The 21,243-nt window shown below is 44.4% G+C and overlaps 1 protein-coding gene across 6 annotated transcripts in view; it reads right to left on the reverse strand.

Moving 5' to 3' along the window:
• The window catches only part of LOC139544024 (RIMS-binding protein 2-like), an 80,518-nt gene extending 60,251 nt beyond the window's left edge, over window positions 1–20,267 (reverse strand). For all 6 annotated transcript variants that reach the window (XM_071350697.1, XM_071350696.1, XM_071350695.1 and 3 more), the window contains exons 1-4: window positions 19,911–20,267; window positions 19,178–19,478; window positions 18,536–18,671; window positions 16,981–17,135 (exon numbers count right to left, since the gene is read on the reverse strand). The gene's annotated coding sequence lies outside the window, so the exon portion shown is untranslated. The remainder of the gene's footprint in view (window positions 1–16,980; window positions 17,136–18,535; window positions 18,672–19,177; window positions 19,479–19,910) is intronic.
• Window positions 20,268–21,243: the final 976 nt, after the last annotated feature.

Genomic DNA, 21,243 nt, shown 5'->3' on the forward strand with positions numbered 1-21,243 from the left:
CCAGGCTGGCTACACCCAGACTGCATGGGACTTGGTAGAGGAGTGGTGGGCCTTCGTAGGCCCTCAATCCATTGCTTAATTAACCCAATAATTCATGGGTTACCCCCTTTTCTGTTCCTTTCTGTCACGATACAGCTACTGTATATCTCATTGTGGAATAGAGGAATCGTGTCGGTCCTATACATTTTTTCCTCTATGAAAATGGTGCTGTGCTTTTAGCAGTCTCCTGGAGAGGAAAATGGAGTTATGGAGGCAGCCTAAGAGAGAGAGAGAGAGAGAGAGCTAAAAGAGCTCTGCTCTGTCTGGGTCAAATTCAATTAGGGAGGATGGAGACCTCAACCAATGCAGACCCTACCGAAATCACTTTAGGAAGCATTCACCAAAACAATGTTAATTTCCTGGGGGCGAGTTGATTCAATAGAATTGCAATATAAGGTTTTTTATTGGGATATGTTAAACCAGTGATTATGTCTTTATGCATATGAATAACACACATTATTAACACTAATTATGACCCTGGCACTACACTGTTATAAGCCTTTATTATTAATTAGCAGTTTTTCCAGTTAGCATCCATATTATTATTATCATCATGAGGACCATCATTGATGGTCCTCATGTGCCGGGGCTCGCACAGAAGAGGCGTTGCCATGGGGACTGTGTCTGGGAGACAGCTGTAGCCTTCTAGCGGGAGCGAGACCCTCCTTAACGACACACAGGTCATTCCTCATGCAGGGTCTCTTCCTGCTATGCCCTGTCCGTCACAGAAGGGCAACAGGGCAACAGACAAGAAAGACAGACAGACAGACAGACAGACAGACAGACAGACAGACAGACAGACAGATAGACAGATAGATAGATAGATAGATAGATAGATAGATAGATAGATAGATAGATAGATAGATAGATAGATAGATAGATAGGCATACTGTATATCACGCCTCACCTCTCCACTGTGTTAGCTGATGTGTGGTGAGCATTCTGGCACAAAATGGTTGCCGTGCATCACCCAAGTGGGTGCCACACATTGGTGGATGAGGTGAGTTTCCCCCTTACTATGTAAAGTACTTTGAGTCCCTTAGTACGTAGAAAGTTGCTATTTAAATTCAATCCATATACAGTGTGGTCCGACATTGCCACCTTTGATAAATTAGAGCAATAATGACTGGATAAAATAAATAATTAAAATACTGAGCTACAGTGAGCTCAAAAAGTATTGGGACAGTACTTTGTACTCCAGCACTTTGTATTTGAAAAGATACAATGACTATGAGGTTAAAGTGCAGACTGTCAGCTTCAATTTGAGAGTATTTTCATCTATATCGAGTGAACAGTTTAGAAATTACTGCACTTTTTGTACATAGTCCCTTCATTTTAGGGGACCAAAAGTATTGGGACAAATTCACTTATGTGTATTAAAGTAGTCAAACGTTTAGTATTTGGTCCCATATTCTTGGCATGCAATAATTACATCAAGCTTGTGACTATACAAACTTATTGTATGCATTTGCTGTTTGGTTTGGTTGTGTTTCAGATTAGTTTGTGCTCAATAGAAATGAATGGTAAATAATGTATTGTGTCATTTTAGAGTCACTTTTATTGTAAATAAGAATAGAGTGTTTCTAAACACTTCTACATGAATGTGGATGCTACCATGATTACGGATAATCCTGAATGAATCATGAATAATGGTGAGTGAGAAAGTTAGAGGCATAAATATCACCCCCCCTATAACATGCTAACCTTCCGTTATTATAATGATGAGAGGTTAGCATATCTTGGGGGTATGTTTATTTGTGCGTCTGTAACTTTCTCACGCATCATTATTCACAATTACATAGTACAAAACCTTAAAGACACCTGCTTTTTCCAAAAATATTTAAGTGCCTTTGAACAGGGTATAGTAGCAGGTGCCAGGCACACCGGCTTGTGTCAAGAAATGCAACGCTGCTGGGTTTTTCACGCTCAACAGTTTCCTGTGTATCAAGAATGGTCCACTCCCCAAAGGACATCCAGCCAATTTGACACAACTGTGGGAGTCAACATGGGCCAGCATCCCTGTGGAACGCTTTTGACACATTGTAGAGTCCACGCACCGACGAATTGAAGCCGTTCCGAGGACAAAAATGGTGGGGTGCAACCCAATATTAGGAAGGTGTTCTTAATGTTTTGTACACTGAGTGTTTGTATATATATGTAGCAGTATTGCTTCCGTTCCTCTCCTCGCCCCTACCTGCTCGAACCAGGGACCCTCTGCACACATCGACAACAGCCACCTTCGAAGCATCGTTACCCATCGCTCCATAAAAGCCGCGGTCCTTGCAGAACAAGGGGAACAACTACTTCAAGGTCTCAGAGCAAGTGACGTCACCGATGGAAACGCTATTAGCACGCACCACCGCTAACTAACTAGCTAGCCATTTCACATCGGTTACATATACACTATATATACAAAAGTATGTGGACACCCCTTCAAATTTGTGGATTTGGCAATTTCAGCCACACCCATTGCTAACAGGTGTATAAATCAAGCACACATCCATGCAATCTCCATAGACAAACATTGTCAGTAGAATGGCCTTACTGAAGAGCTCAGTGACTTTCAACATGGCACCGTCATAGGATGCCACCGTTCCAACAAGTCAGTTGGTCAAATTTCTGCCCTGCTAGAGCTGCCCCGGTCAACTGTAAGTGCTGTTATTGTGAAGTGGAAATGTCTAGGAGCAACAATGGCTCAGTCGTGAAGTAGTAGGCCACACAAGCTCACAGAACGGGACCGGCGAGATCTGAAGCGCTTGGCGTGTAAAAATTGTCTGTGCTCACCTCAATATCGAGTTCCAAACTGCCTCTGGAAGCAATGTCAGCACAAGAACTGTTCGTCGGGAGCTTCATGAAATGGGTTTCCATGGCGAGCAGTTGCACACAAGTCGTAGATTACCATGCACAATCCCAAGCGTCAGCTGGAGTGGTGCATAGCTCGCCACCGTTGGACTCTGGGGCCGTTGGACCGTTGGACCCTTTCACCATCTGGCAGTCCGATGGACGAATCTGGGTTAGGCAGAAGCCAGGAGAATGCTACCAGCCCCAATGGATGGTGCCAACCTTTAAGTTTGGTGGAGGAGGAATAATGGTCTGGGGCTGTTTTTCATGGTTTGGGATAGGCCCCTTAGTTCCAGTGAAGGGAAATCTTAACGCTACAGCATACAATGACATTATAGCCAATTCTGTGCTTCTAACTTTGTGGCAACATTTTGGGGAAGAACTTTTCCTGTTTCAGCATGACAATGCCCCCGTGCACAAAGCGAGATCCATACAGAAATGCTTTGTCGAGATCGGTGTGGAAGAACTTGACTGGCCTGCACAGAGCCCTGACCTCAACCCCATGGAACACCTTTGGGATGAACTGTAACGCCAATTGCGAGCCAGGCCTAACTGCCCAACATGAGTGCCCGACCTCACTAATGCTCTTGTGGCTGAATGGAAGCAAGTCCCCGCAGCAATATTCCAACATCTAGTGGAAAGCCTTCCCAGAAGAGTAGAGGCTGTTATAGCAGCAAAGGGGGAACCAACTCCATATTAATGTCCATGATTTTGGAATTAGATGTTCGACGAGCAGGTGTCCACATACTTTTTCATGTAGTGTATATATTTGGGGTGGCAGGTAGCCTAGTGGTTAAGAGTGCTGGGCCAGTAACTGAAAGGGGGCATGTTCGAATACCAAAGCCAACTAGGTGAAAAATATGTTGATGTACCCTTGAGCAAGGCACCTAAACTTAATTGCTCCTGTAAGTCGCTCTGGATAAGATCATCTGCTAAATGACTAAAATTGAAAAATGAAAATATATATTCCAGCATCCCCAATCTAGAAAACCCATCACTATAACACAGTCCCACTCTGGCAACCCAGCCTCTGGTGACTCATGTGGCATGTCCATTCTATTTCACAAAGCTGGAATGAGTAAGAATTCCTCCTGCACAAGGACCATGGAGTTACGAAATGAACTGTTGTGTAACCATAACACAACAATGTGGATGTAATAACAGGTTTATGCGCATACACACACACACGCAAACACTATTCACTCTGCTAGCATAATAGTTTTCCCTGTAAATTATTTATAGCACATTTACATATTTCATAATTGTTCCAATAGTTGATTTATGGCAATATGGAGAGCATGTCAGTGAAGTGGTCATTACCATAAGAGCGTTAAGATACTGGATGGACATAACAGCTGACCATCAAGTCACATGGATTCCAGGAAGCATGTTCCAGGCTTTAGGCCTATGCGTGTTGGCCAATGACAAGCCATTAGCGTGTGTACAGTAAGGTGCTCTGCACATCTCTGCCATCTCCGCCTTACATCTCCATTGGGTGAAATTGATTTGGAACAAGTGAGGCTTGCAACAGCAAGAAGCCATTATGGTCTGTCAGTTTCCCTTTATGAATCTGTCCCTATCTTGCTAGTGGGCCTGTTGCCAGGACAACGGCTACAGCACCTTCCTGGACCAGGAGGAGCCCCAGAGGACTTCCACCCCTTCCCCCGTTTTCCTGTCCTTACTTTTTCTTTGCTCTTCACTTTACCTCCACACAATCTCCTGACTGCACAATCCAAAGTGCCACAGCTCACCAGACCCACACATTTGCTATGCATGAGAGCTTGCCATAAAGACCCATATGCCATAAAGGAACCAGACATACACTTGCTAATCTATACAATATACATTCTCTGAGGACATAGATTGTGATCAAGATAAATGCAATAAAGAGTATGATAAAATATGATTAGGACTTAACCAATGGCTTGAAGGGCCAAACCGCTGGTTATCTGGAAACCTAACTGATCAAAAGCAGATATGGTGCAATATGCTGAGCTCTGGAGAATAGATGGCATTTTGTGTGTTCTAGATTTAGAGGGCCACTAGTAGGACACAGTGACAAACTCCTCCATCTGGTCTAAGGAGACCCCACTGCCCAGGGGCACTGCAAAAGGTGCCATCCCTATTTGGGATAGGGGGCAGCATTTTCACGTCCGGGTGAAAAGCGTGCCCAGAGTAAACTTCCTGCTACTCAGGCCCAGAAGATAATATATGCATAGTATTAGTGGATTTGGATAGAAAACACTCTGAAGTTTCTAAAACTGTTTGAATGATGTCTGTGAGTATAACAGAACTCATATGGCAGGTGAAAACCTGAGACAAATCCAACCAGGAAGTGGGAAATCTGAGGTTTGTAGTTTTTCAACTCATTGCCTTTCTAATATACACTGTCTATGGGGTCATATTGCACTTCCCAAGGCTTCCACTAGATGTCAACAGTCTTTAGAACCTTGTGTGAGGCTTCTACTGTGAAGGGGGAGAGAATGAGAGCTGTTTCAACCAGATGTCTGGCAGAATGCCATGAGCTGGTCACGCCCGTGAGAGCGACCTGCGTTCCATTGCATTTCTAAAGACAAAGGAATTCTCCGGTTGAAACATTATTAAAACAACAACAAAAACATCCTAAAGATTGATTCTATACATCGTTTGACATGTTTCTACGAACTGTAATATAACCTTTTGGACTTTTCATCTGAACTTTCGCCTGGACTTGCCCGCACCTCGTCGGTTTGGATTTGTGAACAAAACAAACATTTATTGTTGAACTGGGATTCCTGGGAGTGCATTCTGATGAAGATCATCAAAGGTAGGTGAATATTTATAATACTATTTCTGACTTCTGTTGACTCCACAACATGGCGGGTATCTGTATGGCTTGTTTTTGTGTCTGAGCGCCGTACTCAGATTCTTTTTTCGTGAAACTTTTTTAAATCTGACACAGCGGTTGCATTAAGGAGAAGGATATCTTTAATGCTGTGCATAACACTTGTATCTATTATCAAAGTTTATGATGAGTATTTCTGTAAATTGATGTGGCTCTCTGAAAATCCACCGGATGTTTTCGAGGCACAACATTACTGAACATAACGCGCCAATGTAAACTGAGATTTTTGGATGTAAATATGAACTTTATCGAACAAAACATAAATGTATTGTGTAACATGAAGTCCTATGAGTGCCATCTGATGAAGACCATCAAAGGTTAGTGATTAATTTTATCTCTATTTCTGCTTTTTGTAACTCCTCTCTTTGACTGGAAAATGGCTGTATGTTTTTTGTGACTAGGCTCTGACCTAACATAATCATATGGTGTGCTTTCGCTGTAAAGCCTTTTTGAAATCGGACACGATCGGTAGATTAACAAGAAGTTAAGCTTTAATTTGGTGTATTGTACTTGTGAATTTATGAAAGTTAAATATTTCTATAAAATATTTTTGAATTTCGCGCTCTGCCTTTTCAGCGGATGTTGTCGAGGGGTTCAGCCTCAAGAAGTTATTATACCAAGGAAGATATAAATGCAATCCATTATTATTTGAAGGAGATGAAGGGGTGAAACAGGAAAATACAGTACAGTTCAAAAGTTTGGGGTCACTTAGAAATGTCCTTGTTTTTGAAAGAAAAAGCAAAATTTCTGTTCGATAAAATAGCATCATTGAACAGAAATACAGTGTAGACATTGTTAATCTTGTATGGAATGGAATATCTACATAGGCCCATTATCAGCAACTATCACTCCTGTGTTCCAATCGCACGTTGTGTTAGCTAATCCAAGTTTAGCATTTTAAAAGATAAATTGATCATTAGAAAACCCTTTTGCAATTATGTTAGCAAAGCTGAAAACTGTTGTTCTGATTAAAGAAGCAATAAAACTGGACTTTTTTAGACTAGTTGGGTATCTGGAGCATCAGCATGTGGGTTCGATTGCACACTCAAAATGGCCAGAAACAAATAACTTTCTTCTGAAACTCGTCAGTCTATTCCTGTTCTGAGAAATGAAGGCTATTCCATGCGAGAAATTGCCAAGAAACTGAAGATCTGGTACAACGCTGTATACTACTCCTTTCACAGAACAGCGCAAACTGGCTCTAACCAGAATAGAAAGAGGAGTGGGAGGCCCTGGTGCACAATTGAGCAAGAGAACAAGTACATTGGAGTGTCTATTTTGAGAAACAGACGCCTCACAAGTCCTCAACTGGCAGCTTCAATAAATAGTACCCGCAAAACACCAGTCTCAACGTCAATAGTGAAAAGGCAACTCTGGGATGCTGGCCTTCTAGGCAGAGTTCCTCTGTTCAGTGTCTGTGTTCCTTTGCCCATCTTAATCTTTTCTTTTTATTGGCCAGTCTGAGATATGGCTTTTTCTTAGCAACTCTGCCTAGAAGGCCAGCATCCCGGGGGTCGCATATTCACTGTTGACGTTGAGACTGGTGTTTGCGTGTACTATTTAATAAAGCTGCCAGTTGAGGACTTGTGAGGCATCTCTTTTTCAAACTAGACACTAATGTACTATGAAATGTCTAAGTGACCCCAAACTTTTGAACAGTATTGTATATGTTTTCAATACCCCAAATTCAAGTTTTCTTTAGCATCTACCAGGGCTACAGAGCAAACGACTTTCCTGAGACGACAGTACAGGAGGACATAAGAAACACAATGTCATAACTGCCAGTCTCACATAATGACATGTGTGTCCAGGCATAGCCTCCTCCCCAGGGCCTATCATACAGTAAAGAGGGAATGGGGCTGTGACTGTGGCTGCAACTGCATGGAGCTAGGGATCCAGGGCAGAGTTAGGCCAGTCTGAAGTGACAGCTGACTCAAGGGAACACTGATGCTGCCTCTGTCCCTGCCTGCTGAAATTAGCCACCCTCCAGTGGACACGTCTCCTCATGACTCCCTCTAAACACTCCATCCCCTCAGGGAGGTGTGTGTATGTGTGTGTGTGTGTGTGGGTGTGTGTGTGTGTAACGGCATTCATCGGAAGAAGGTGAGGACCAAGGTGCAGCGTGATACGTGTTCATATTATTTATTAGAAACTGAACACTAAATACAAAATAACAAAAGGAATAACCGAAACAGTTCTGACAGGTGATACAAACACTAAACAGAAAATAACCACCCACGACTAAACGTGGGAAAACAGGCTACCTAAGTAAGGTTCTCAATCAGAGACAACGATAGACAGCTGCCTCTGATTGGTAACCATACCAGGCCAAAACATAGAAATACAAAACCTAGACATACAAACATAGAATGCCCACCCACATCACACCCTGACCAAACAAAAATAGAAACATACAAAGCAATCTACGGTCAGGGCGTGAAAGATGAGTGAGTGATGCCTCTGGACTGACGGGCGGCTTTGGCGCCTCCGGACTGACGGGCGGCTCTGGCGCCTCCGGACTGACGGGCGGCTCTGGCAGCTCCGGACTGACGGGCGGCTCTGGCAGCTCCGGACTGACGGGCGGCTCTGGCAGCTCCGGACTGACGGGCGGCTCTGGCAGCTCCGGACTAACGGACAGCTCTGGCAGCTCCGGACTGTTGGGCAGCTCTGGCAGCTCCGGGCAGGAGGGTGGCTCTGGCAGCTCCGGACTGACGGGCGGCTCTGACAGCTCCGGACTGGAGAGAGAACCTGGAGGGAGGAGACGGAGAGACAGCCTGGTGCGTGGGGCTGCCACAGGGCCCACCAGGCTGGGGAGACCTACAGGAGGCCTGGTGCGTGTAGGAGGCACCGGATGGACCGGGCTGTGGGGGAGCACTGAAGCTCTGGTGCACAGCCTTGGCACCACTCCTCCAGGCTGGATGACCACTTTAGCCCGGAACCTCCAGAGTGCAGGCACAGGTTGAACCGGGCTGTGGGGGAGCACTGGAGATCTGGTGCACACCACTCGCACCTCTCCGTTAGGCTCAATGCCCACATTCGCCCGGCATGGGCGAAGCGCAGGCATAGGGCGAACTGCACCCTCCCAGTGCCCCGGAGACACAGTATGCAGAGCCGGCGCAGGATACCCTGGGCCGAAACGGCGTACCGGAGACCAAACACGCTGAGCTGGCACAATCCGCCCTGGCTGGATGCCCACTCTCGCATGGCACTTGCGGGGGGCTGGCCTATAGCACTCTGGGCTATGAGCGCGTACTGGCGACACCGTGCGCTTCACCGCATAACACGGTGCCTGACCAGTACTACGCTGCTTCCGGTAAGCACGGGGAGTCGGCTCAGGTCTATCGCCTGACTCCGCCAATCTCCCCGTGTGCCCCCCCAAACATTTTTTGGGGCTGCCTCTCGTGCCTGTTGCTGCTCAGCCTTAGCTGCCTCCAATTCCTCCTGCGGACGGCGATACTCCCCAGCCTGTACCCAGGGTCCCTTGCCTTCCAGTATCTCCTCCCATGTCCATTTCTCCAGATAGCGCTTCTCCTCCTTACCACGCTGCTTGGTCCTTTTTTGGTGGGTGGTTCTGTAACGGCATTCATCGGAAGAAGGTGAGGACCAAGGTGCAGCGTGATACGTGTTCATATTATTTATTAGAAACTGAACACTAAATACAAAATAACAAAAGGAATAACCGAAATAGTTCTGACAGGTGATACAAACACTAAACAGAAAATAACCACCCACGACTAAAGGTGGGAAAACAGGCTACCTAAGTATGGTTCTCAATCAGAGACAACGATAGACAGCTGCCTCTGATTGGGAAAAATACCAGGCCAAAACATAGAAATACAAAACCTAGACATACAAACATAGAATGCCCACCCACATCACACCCTGACCAAACAAAAATAGAAACATACAAAGCAATCTACAGTTAGGGCGTGACAGTGTGTGTGTGTGTGGTGTACGTGTGTGTTAATGGGAGTTGATGAGAAAACACAGATACACTTCTCCGACCTGCTTACACTACACACAGCTCTGTGGAAGGATACAGAACGAGAGAGGGCCGGCCGACGAGCTGATGTGACGTCCAGGCGTCTCACAAAGCATTATGGGTGAATGATATAGGGCTGGAGGTTGGGAAGCTACCGTTTGAAATCCCTAGTGGGGTGTAGTGGTCCTTTTGAGCGCCTAAGCGAGGCACTTACCCCGCCCAAGCACTCCAATATCTAGAGATATAAAAAGCAACATATCCACCTAGACAAAAGCAACTTGTAGTGCATTGCTTTAAAAGGATGCCTGAACTCAATGTACTGTCTCCCTCTCCCTCTTCATGTTCTGTCTCCCTCTCCCTCTTCCTGTTCTGTCTATCTCCCACTCTTCTGTGATACAGCTTTCTCTCTGAAATGTTTCATTATCAAAGTGTATAATGAGGAAAATGTTTCTGAAAGACAAGCTTGTCAGAACATCAATTTACAGTCTCTCTAAAAGCTTTTCAGACAAAATGGCTTTGGCCCTTGAGTGACCTCTGATTGGAGGGTCTCCAAACTACATGAACCACGCCACAATAACACCAAAAGCCAAGAACACAAGTGTTTGTTTTATTTAGGCTATTATTATTATTTTATTCCTGAACTATGAATGTGTTTGGGGTATTAAACTAAACCTTCCAGGGGAGGATTTCCTAATCCTGACACACACACACACACCGCTGTGCAAATCACTTACACTTACCATTGGAAGACTGTCTGTCAACCATCCAGCTGGCACACACACACAGCAGCCCCCCTGACAGACAGACCAGACAGACCAACAGCCAGACAATCAGCCACAAACAGCCATGCCACCAACCAGGCAGGAAGCGAGCCAGACAAACGGGCCAGCCTGTGGATCTGTCAACCAGACAGACATATATCCAACCAGACAACCAACCAGCTCATATAGCAGGAAAAGAGACAGATGGACAGATAGATACTGTAGGTGAGACATCTCATTCAACATTGCTTCTTCGGGATCGGTGTCCCTTCCATGGGACGGATGCGTTGCACTAACGTAGGCTAACGCGATTAGCATGAGGTTGTAAGTAACAAGAACATTTCCCAGGACATAGACATATCTGATATTGGCAGAAAGCTTAAAATCTTGTTAATCTAACTGCATTGTCCAATGTACAGTAGCTTTTACAGTTTAAGAATGCCATGCTATTGATTGAGGAGAGTGCACAATTTTGAACATGAAAAGTTATTATTAAACAAATTAGGCACATTTGGGCAGTTTTGATACAACATTTGGAACAGAAATGCAACGGTTCATTGGATCAGTCTAAAACTTTTCAAATACACTGATGCCATCTAGTGGCCAAAATCGAAATTGCACCTGGGCTGGAATAATACATTATGGCCTTTCCCTTGCATTTCAAAGATGATGGTACAAAAAATCAAAGAGATTTTTTTCTTTGTATTATCTTTTACCAGATCTATTGTGTTATATTCTGCTACAATCCTTTCACATCTCCATAAACTTCAAAGTATTTCCTTTCAAATGGTACCAAGAATATGCATATCCTTGCTTCAGGGCCTGAGCTACAGGCAGTTAGATTTGGGTATGTCATTTTGGGCGAAAATTTAAAAAAAGGGGCGGATCCTTAAGAGGATTTATTTAAGACCAGAGAATCAGACATCCAACCAGCCAACAAAGCATCACATCTATCTACAAAAAGACAAACAGGGTGCCTCCTGAGTGGCGCAGCGGTCTAAGGCACTGCATCACAATGCTAAAGGCGTCACAACAGACCTGGGCGCCTGCAGGCTGACCTCAGTCGTCAGATGAACGGTGCTTCCTCCGACACATTGGTGTGGCTGGCTTCTGGGTTAAGCGGGCGGGTATTAAGAAGCGCGGTTAGGTGGGTCATGTTTTGGAGGACGCATGACTCCACCTTCGCCTCCCGAGCCCGTTGGGGCGTTGCAGTGATGAGACAAGATCGAAATTGGGGAGAAAAAAGGGGTAAAACACAAATATATAAAAAAATTATAACTATCAGGACAACATTCTACCTAGAGGATTCAGTCCTAGAGGAATCAAACCAGCCAGCCAATTGTACACCCAATCAGAAAACCAGCCAGTCGGGCTGTAAGAAACCGGCTTCAAGAACTGTTACAGAATCCCCCTGCCGAGGGCGCTGTGGGACTAATTTCCAGCGTGTGTGCTGTTTACATTTGGCTGGCGCAGCTTTATCTAACTCTCCCACTCACATGACAGATATCGATCACCTCCAGCTCGTGGTTTCAGCCGATCAAACAGTCCCGATGCACTCCACACTCTGCCAATACATTGATGCATCCTGTGATAGGTCAGATGCTCCTAGCTAACCCAGCACTGGCCAGTCGGGTCCATTGCATACTCTTTCAAGAGTAAAGTATTAGCTGGGCCTGAACTGTGTTTTCTCCAGTGTCAGAGCGTGGATGGACATACTGTATGTGCATGGGATGTGAAAACAAAGTAAGTTGTTGTCGCTGTTGTTATGTCGCTGTTGTTATGTGATAGAGTAATAGTATTCTAAGTAAATTTTCATTCTTGTTATTATTATGTTACTACTAATATTGTGTGTGATGATTAGTCACTCTTTACTACTTCCTATTTCCTAAATATTTAAATACAGTCCTGTGTGTTTCTTTGCAATAGCCTATTGCAAAGAATAATATACAGATAGTAGGCTATTGCAAAGAATAATATACAGATAGTAGGCTATTGCAAAGAATAATATACAGATAGTAGGCTATTGCAAAGAATAATATACAGATAGTAGGCTATTGCAAAAATAATATACAGATAGTAGGCTATTGCAAAGAATAATATACAGATAGTAGGCTATTGCAAAGAATAATATACAGATAGTAGGCTATTGCAAAGAATAATATACAGATAGTAGGCTATTGCAAAGAATAATATACAGATAGTAGGCTATTGCAAAGAATAATATACAGATAGTAGGCTATTGCAAAGAATAATATACAGATAGTAGGCTATTGCAAAGAATAATATACAGATAGTAGGCTATTGCAAAGAATAATATACAGATAGTAGGCTATTGCAAAGAATAATATACAGATAGTAGGCTATTGCAAAGAATAATATACAGATAGTAGGCTATTGCAAAGAATAATATACAGATAGTAGGCTATTGCAAAGAATAATATACAGATAGTAGGCTATTGCAAAGAATAATATACAGATAGTAGGCTATTGCAAAGAATAATATACAGATAGTAGGCTATTGCAAAGAAACACACAACAGCAAAAATATACAGTCCTTGCTGTTATACTTACTGTGCTATTGACATACTAGTCATTCATGTAGTGTTACTATGTAATATGTGGTTATTAGGTCATTATTAGATACAGTACTTGTTGTTTTATCCCAAAAGCTTATTTCTCTCAGATTTTATTTACGAATTTGATTACATCCCTGTTAGTGAGCATATCTCCTTTGCCAAGATAATCCATCCACCTGACAGGTGTGGCATATCAACAAGCTGATTAAACAGCATGATCATTACGTGCAGTATTGTCACACAACACAATACCACAGATGTCTCAAGTTTTGAGTGAGCATGCAATTGGCATGCTGACTGCAGGAATGTCCACCATAGATGTTGCCAAAGAATTGAATGTTCATTTCTTTACCATAAGCCGCCTCTAACATTGTTTTTCGAGAAATATGTCCAACAGTCATCACAACAGCAGAGCACGTGTAACCACACCAGCCCAGGACCGCCACATCCTGCTTCTTCACCTGCGGGATCATCTGTGGGAGGGGGGCACACTATTTCCTATATAGTGCACTACTTTTGACCCGAACCCAAGTAGTGCACTATATAGGTAATATGGTGCCATTTGGAACACAGTCCGTGATGGTTGTGATAAAGTGAAACCTAGTGAAAGCCTTCCTCATTGCAGATGGACAAGAATAGAGTGAGAGTAGGAAAAAGCCTGAGGTCTGTTAGCTGCAACATCCAATGTGCCAAATGTCAACCTCAATAACACCACCTTTACCACCCACTGTGGCCTTGAGACACTACTATACCAACACAGCCTATGGGGTGCTCTCGCTCTCTCCATTTAACTCATCATGTCACCCTTTCTCTTTTTTCATATGTATTTTGAGTTTACGGAACCTGGTATTTCCAGGCGGTCTCCCGACCCAGTACTAACCAGGTCCGACCCTGAACAGGTGTGTAAAGGGTGGTATGGCCACAAGCCTGTTTTTTTACCCCGTTTTCTCCCTGCATTTGGTTCCTTGGCTCATCTCTGTAATTCCTCAATATGCTCGGGAGAGGCGACGGTCGAGTCATGCATTCTCTGAAACATGACCCACCTGGCCACATACTTCTTATCACACTGCTCTCTAAACTGGATGTCAGTCGCACCAACGTGTCGGAGGAAACACCGTTCAATTGACGACCGGAGTTAGCTTACAGGTTCCAGGCCCTGTCAAAAGGAGTCGCTAGAGCACGATGAGCCAAGGAAAGCCCCACCGGCCAAACGCCCCCCCCTACCACGGATGACGCTGGGCCAAATGTGCACCGTCCTATGGGGATCCTGGTCAAGGCCAGTTGTCACCCTGTCATCCTACACGTGTCATTGTAAAAGGCAGCTTGATTTTGAAGGTAATACCAGCTCATCACATAAAACCACCCACACACAGAGAATCCCTCTTAGTCATCCACTATAAAAACATTTAGCCTGGTCCTGGTCATATCTGCTCAGGTATATTCAACCCTGCAATTACCTACCCAGCCTACCTCCCTAGTCATGAGGTAGCCTCACCCAGCCTATCCTCTCCCCTCCCTCCACAGCCGTGCCAGGCCCTGCTTGCACTAGCCAGTCGGGGCCAAGTGGTATATGACCCTGCCAAATCCCACACAGCACTGCCTTGCCATGCCTAGCCCCATTTAGCCCTATATAGATGCACAAAAGCCTGCATGGTGTCCTATAGACTGTAGACCCATGTAGCCAAGCTCTCCACAGGCCTTCCCAGCTCCTGCCTAATGTATGGTCCTGCCTAATGTAGCTACTCAGTCTGGCCCAGCCTAGCCTAGAGTGTTTCAGAGCTGCAGTCTCAGCCATAGCAGTCTCTCTCAAAGCAGCAGAGCAGAGTAGAGCTGAGGAGGAGCACACAGCAGACAGACACTTCTCTCTCTCTGCAACACAGCAGCATCGCCCACGCAACCAAGTCCATGGGCACAAATCACAAATATGCATGTAAGTGTGCAAGCAAACACACACACACACACCCACACACACACACAAACCACACCTGGTTAGTCATGATATATTCCTCTTTAGTGGATTGAATAAGAGTGTCATGGCTAACATCTACTGTAGTTTCTGAGTGTGTGTGTGTGTTTAGTGTAAACCAAGTCAATACCATACAAGTTTGTTTACTGAGATGTTCTTTTCACCATTGTTCCAATGCTGATCTATCCGAGTCTGTGGTGAGAGCGTTACACATGCATGTATGTGCACATGCTTTTGCTGAAAATGTGTATGCTACATTTTGCAGAAGGTTATGGCAATAACAATTCCCACTGAGACAGTGGCACAACACTAGTGGTGCATAGGGTAAAAAAGCTCCCTACCTCAAAGGCAGTTCCCCCTTTGTCTCAAAACGACTGTATCCTCCCTCTCGTTACCGGCCGGCAGGGGTGACGCGGCAGTGGCGTGTGCCTACGTGTGTGTGCGCCGTGAGCGTTTCAAAGGCTTAATGGTTGGTCCAGTCTACAGCCCCGAGAGTCAGACGCACTAAGGCTCTCTCTCACACACACACACCATCTCTCAGTTACTCGCTTGTGTTCCCGCTCTCTCTCGCACTCTCTCCTCCTTAGTAGCGCTCGCAGGTTCTCTATCACGACAAACTCCCTCCCTCCCCTACTTCTCAGCCTTTCTCGATCTCTCCCTTCCCTGTCTCTCACAGATGCACGCGCATGCTCCGTGCAGTCCACATCCCTCCTCTTCATCCCACTCACAAAAATTCACACACAAACCCATTGAAGGTTGTCAGCATTCATATCATTTGCCTGTGTAAATCTCAGCTCATTGATGTGTAAATGATTGCATCATGGATGAACGTTTCCTCTTCACGCATCTCCTCCCTGTAGTCGTCCCTGAGCAGCCCTCACACCCATGTCTCGCTCTCCCCATCTCTCTCACTCTCCTCTCTCTTTTTTAGAATAGAGAAAGGCATGATCTGAGTATACTGGGTCGATGTATTACTGCCCTGGATCACTTAACTCTGCTCCTTTTTCCATCCTCTTAGCCATGATTCATCATTCCTGTCTTCCCCCCATTCAAACACTGACATGTGTCCCTCTCTCTTTTCTTTCTATTCCTTCATGCATTTATTTTTGAACTGCTATGTCACCTGTCCTCATCCTAGCTTTGGTATAGTGAGATGTGTGCTTCCTGGCTCTGCTTGGACTCCTAAAATACCCTTACCTTAAAGTACTGGAGGACATGGGCCAAATGGAAAAACCAAAGCTAACCAGGACAGACCAATCAAAACTCACCTTCACCTTGACTGACCAATAAGCAACAGTGCCCTCTCAGCCCTCCCCAATCCCAGATCATACCTCTAAAAGCAGAGTGGTGTTTTTAGGGAGATTACAATATCACAGCAGCAGGTATTGGTTAGTCATAAGCAGCTCTCTATTTTACAGGGCTGGAGAAAGGGAGAGAAGAAGAAAAAAAATCCTCCACTCTGTTGCCTAGCAACGCCAGCTGCTCTGAGAGTACACACTCCCTCCCTCTCTCTCCGTCCTTAGATACAGTTCTTTATAAGCCAGTTGGTTTTCAGGCACAATGCAAAACCCTGTAAGGCTCTAGTTGGGATTGGACAGGCAAATGAGTCTGAGGAGTCAAGGTGTCATTTGACAAGACCTTTTAACCACACCCACTGAAGATGCTAATAACACGTCATCATGGATTTCACCCTGTTTCTTCCTCTGATTGGTGAATCCAGACATTGCTTTTTACCATTGGGTCATTGGTGCTTTCAGTGAGATATACTGTCCTCTCCTGGACACATTGACAACTGACTTAAAGTACAACATATAAATGACACATTTAACAAGGATATGCATAACATTTGGGTTATATTTAAAAGGTAACATAAAAGGTCAAGGCAAAGTCAGAAGAAGGCCACAGGTGAGCTCACATGGCCTAAGCCTTACCTTCCCTTTGGCCTGCAGGTGATGGGAGTTCCTGGCAGCGATGATTGACAGCTGTCTCTGGATCCACAGCAGCTCTGCCTGAGACTGTCTCAGTAGCCCCTCAATGTCACTTGACCTGTGACCTCACAAGATGTCCTGGCAGTCTGGCACACACACTGTATATCACAAAGACACACACAGTCAGTATGCTGTAAACACACACATTCACAAATATAGACTTTGTATAATCAAAAACACAGACTCATGCTCACACACATATACACTGTACTCATAATACAAAACACAATACAGCTTCATCCCTAGATTAGGTATAAATCCATTGACCTGATGTCAATAGATTAACAGTGCTGCTGCCACACATCGAGAGCTCTCTGGCTTTCCCCACAGACTGACTGACTGAGTATCAATTCAAATCAAATCAAAGTTTATTTGTCACGTGCGCCGAATACAACAGGTGTAGACCGTGAAATGCTTACTTACAGCCTCTAACCAATAGTGCAAAAAGGTGTTCGATGAACAATAGGTAAGTAAAGAAATAAAACAACAGTAAAAAGACAGTCTATATACAGTAGCGAGTCTATAAAAGTAGCGAGGCTACATACAGACACCGGTTAGTCAGGCTGATTGAGGTAGTATGTACATGTAGATATGATTAAAGTGACTATGCATATATGATGAACAGAGAGTAGCAGTAGCGTAAAAGAGTGTGTGTATGTGTGTGAGTGTGTGTGTGTGTGTGGACGTGTGGAAGTCCCCACAAGAATAGTAAAATAACAAAAATCTGACCTACTGGGCGACATTTTGTTTGTCTCCACAAGGGCAAATGCTATTTCTAGGGTGTTTAGGGTTGAGGTTAGAATTAGTGTTAGGGAGAGAGAGAGCAGGGAGATTATTGTACACAGCATTACAATGACAGGAGGAGCCGCTGGACCCAGGCCAGCTTTTATCAGCCAATACTAAGTACCTCTCTCCATCCCTCCGCTCTGCTGCTGTCCTCCTTCCAGCCACTCAAATCAAATCAAAAATCACTCACCGTCATTAGTTATCACAAACACCCCTGGATGATGACTGACATGGTTAAGGGGGTTAATACTGCTTAGCTCACCGGGGGAATTATACAGATTAGATTACAAAGACCACAGGATATATCATGATATGGAAGTCTTTCACAAAGGTTTGATATCATCTTTTATCAGTACTCAGATGCTCCTTTGCTTAATCTGAATATAATGGTTCCTTTTCTTGTATTAGAGAGTTGGACATGGGCTATGGGTTCTTACAACAGCTGTTTGAAATGAGAAATGAAACGTGTCTGCCTTAACTGCTACAGCACTGTATGTAGTGTAGTCAGCACTTTTTCACCACCGCAAAGTCAACACTAGATGGAAACATGGTCTCACAATTTCTGAAAATTAAAAAAAACTAACTTTGATTGATTGAAATGTTGAAATGCTGCTCTCATTCATTCATACACACCCACCCACACACACACACACATCATGTGTCTGTGTGACACACAATTGGCAGTGACCCATCAGCCTAACATGGCTTTTACCTTGAGGATGATCGTATCTCCAGGCTCAGATGGGAGAATCCCTTCTTTAAAACAGTGAAGGTTTTCTCTCTAGGACGTTCCCATTCACTTTAGGCAGCTGCTAGGGTTCCTTATAGCAGGGGTTTACCTATTGTACCTGGTGAGAGAGCAAACATCAGTCTATACATTCACCCTATTAGTGATCTGGAACATTTCCATGTTCTACTTTCTAACAGAATAATGCCATTATATCATGTGAATCTTTAGCCTAGAATAGAATTACAGTTGGGCAATGTGAAATATAATCCTATTTTAAACTGATACCAATATGTTTGGGCTTTAAAAAAGGTGTCTTAAAGCAACCCTGATCCTCGAGTATCCCCAACAATATATTTTTTTAATGTAACCCTGGACAAGAACACCTGATTCAACTTGTCATCCAATCATCAAGCCCTCAATAAGCCGAATGAGGTGAGTCTGTCCAGGGCTATAACAAAAATATGTACTGTTGAGCGTACTCGAGGACCAGGGTTGGGGAACTCTGTCTTCGAGGAGAGCTGTGCTGAGCTGAACTGTCCTGTTAACCCAAGCCAAAGGAGAGGGCCTTCCCTTTAAGCCTTACACACACGCAAAACCAAATTTGGACACACCTTAATGACTCACCTTGGAGAGATTCTGTCTTGCTGCAGGGAGAAAGGGAAACAGAGAGCACGGTGTCCCTTTCAAAAGGCAGGAAACGGAGTAGTACCTCATTCCGTTTAAAATTATTTCCCATGTCATGCCTGCTGAACACAACCATGGCGTATTGTTGTAGGCATGAATGTCCCCACAACAACCCGTTCCTTGTCCCCTCACAGCCCGCCATGACCTCAAGCATAACTGCCCCACATTTGCAGAGAGCAGTGACGTCCTCTTATTGGGAACAAATGTGAATCCTCATCCGCCAGCCCGAAAGCTACAGTCACTGTAATAAAGGAGAGGAGATGAGAGAGCAGTCAACCTCTGTACCTCTCCACTGCATGTGACCACAGGCTTACACAAATGCACAACATGCACTCAACCATAAAACAACATTGTGGCTCATGCTTGAGCATGATATGAGTCAGAGGTTACCAGGACAACATGAATTACCGCTTGTGTTGTTATTTTCACTCTCTGATCAAGCTTATAGGCAGTATTTAGACAAAAAGGAAAACACTATAAAGAAACCCCTTATTGATGGTATTTTTTATTCTGCATTTTTTTTACATTTAAGTAATAAGAATTGAAAGGCAATGTGCACACATACATGACTGTTCTCCAACCGTGTACAGTACAGTTGGTATGTTGTAAACAGTTCAGACGTACAATTATGATCTTCGAGGAGGGATTCCCATGCTTTTTCAAATTGTCTTACCTCTGACTGTGGCAACCATCAACTCTTTTTCAATATACTCTCTCCTCCCTTCTTTTCTGCTGCATGTGACTCGACATTCCTTGGCAGTGTATTCTTCTCATATCAGTTGGCCTGGTCCTCCTCAGTCATGTAATAAAGGCCGCTGTATGACAGAAACACAAAGGTAAGAACATGTAGTATGCAGATCCTTCCTTGTATCCAGCCAAATACCAAAGGTGTGTGAATGCATTTGTGAATGTGTCGTGACTCCAGAGATAACGCAGCAGGTTCAGTAGTTTCCATGGTTTCTATTGTGTGTGTTGGTACGTGTTAACGCAGGAGATTCTCTTCATTAGATCTGCATGCTTGAAACACAGCACAATGACAGACCTCTACATGCTTTGTAAGTAGGAAAACCTGCAAAATCGGCAGTGTATCAAATACTTGTTCTCCCCACTGTATGTACGCAAGTTATTTGTGAAAAACTTCCTATTGGTTGATTCTGATACTTTCCAAGTGGTAAACTCAAGAATCATGTCACTTTAAAAACATCTCGGAAACACACCAAATGGTCAGTGAAGAAACTGACTGCATGCCGCATCACCATGGTACTTCCTGTCATAGTCAAGGATTTATGCCGTGTTCAAGGCAGCTCAGAAACTTGGAACCTCCGAGTTAAAATGTATGTAAGTTATTTGCGAAGAGCTTCATATTGGTTGATTCTGATACTTTCCAAGTGGGAAACTCATACCTCATCTTTCTACAATAAGTTTCGAAGTCGGAAATGTCCAAATTGTCTTGAACGCGGCAACAGTCACCATGATCCCTACTGACATCTTCTACATACTATTAACAAAATTATAAACATGGGCTGTAACAACATACAGTACAACACCCTGGAACAAGTGGCACCTCAGCTATTGTTCATAACATAACACTAACATAACATTTCCTATTGAATGCCAAAAAGGTTCCTACCTTAAAATTACAAGGATAAGGAGGCCAGGTCTGACGAGGAGCTGTGATATATAAACACAGTCACTAGACTTGTCAGTGCAGGTCCTGGCTGTGTCCATCTATCCTGGTCAGGACTGTGACATTATAAATACACTCACTCCTCCTGTTAGTGTGTTTGGATCCTGGGTTGGAGCTACTAATAGCCTTGTTACACAGACAGACGGACGGACGGACGGACAGACGGACGGACAGACAGACGGACGGACGGACGGACGGACGGACGGACGGACGGACGGACGGACGGACGGACGGACGGACGGACGGACGGACGGACGGACGGACGGACGGACGGACGGACGGACGGACGGACGGACGGACGGACGGACGGACGGACGGA

This window comes from Salvelinus alpinus, chromosome 18 (genome assembly GCF_045679555.1).
Source record: "Salvelinus alpinus chromosome 18, SLU_Salpinus.1, whole genome shotgun sequence".
NCBI classification, from domain to species: Eukaryota; Metazoa; Chordata; class Actinopteri; order Salmoniformes; family Salmonidae; genus Salvelinus; species Salvelinus alpinus.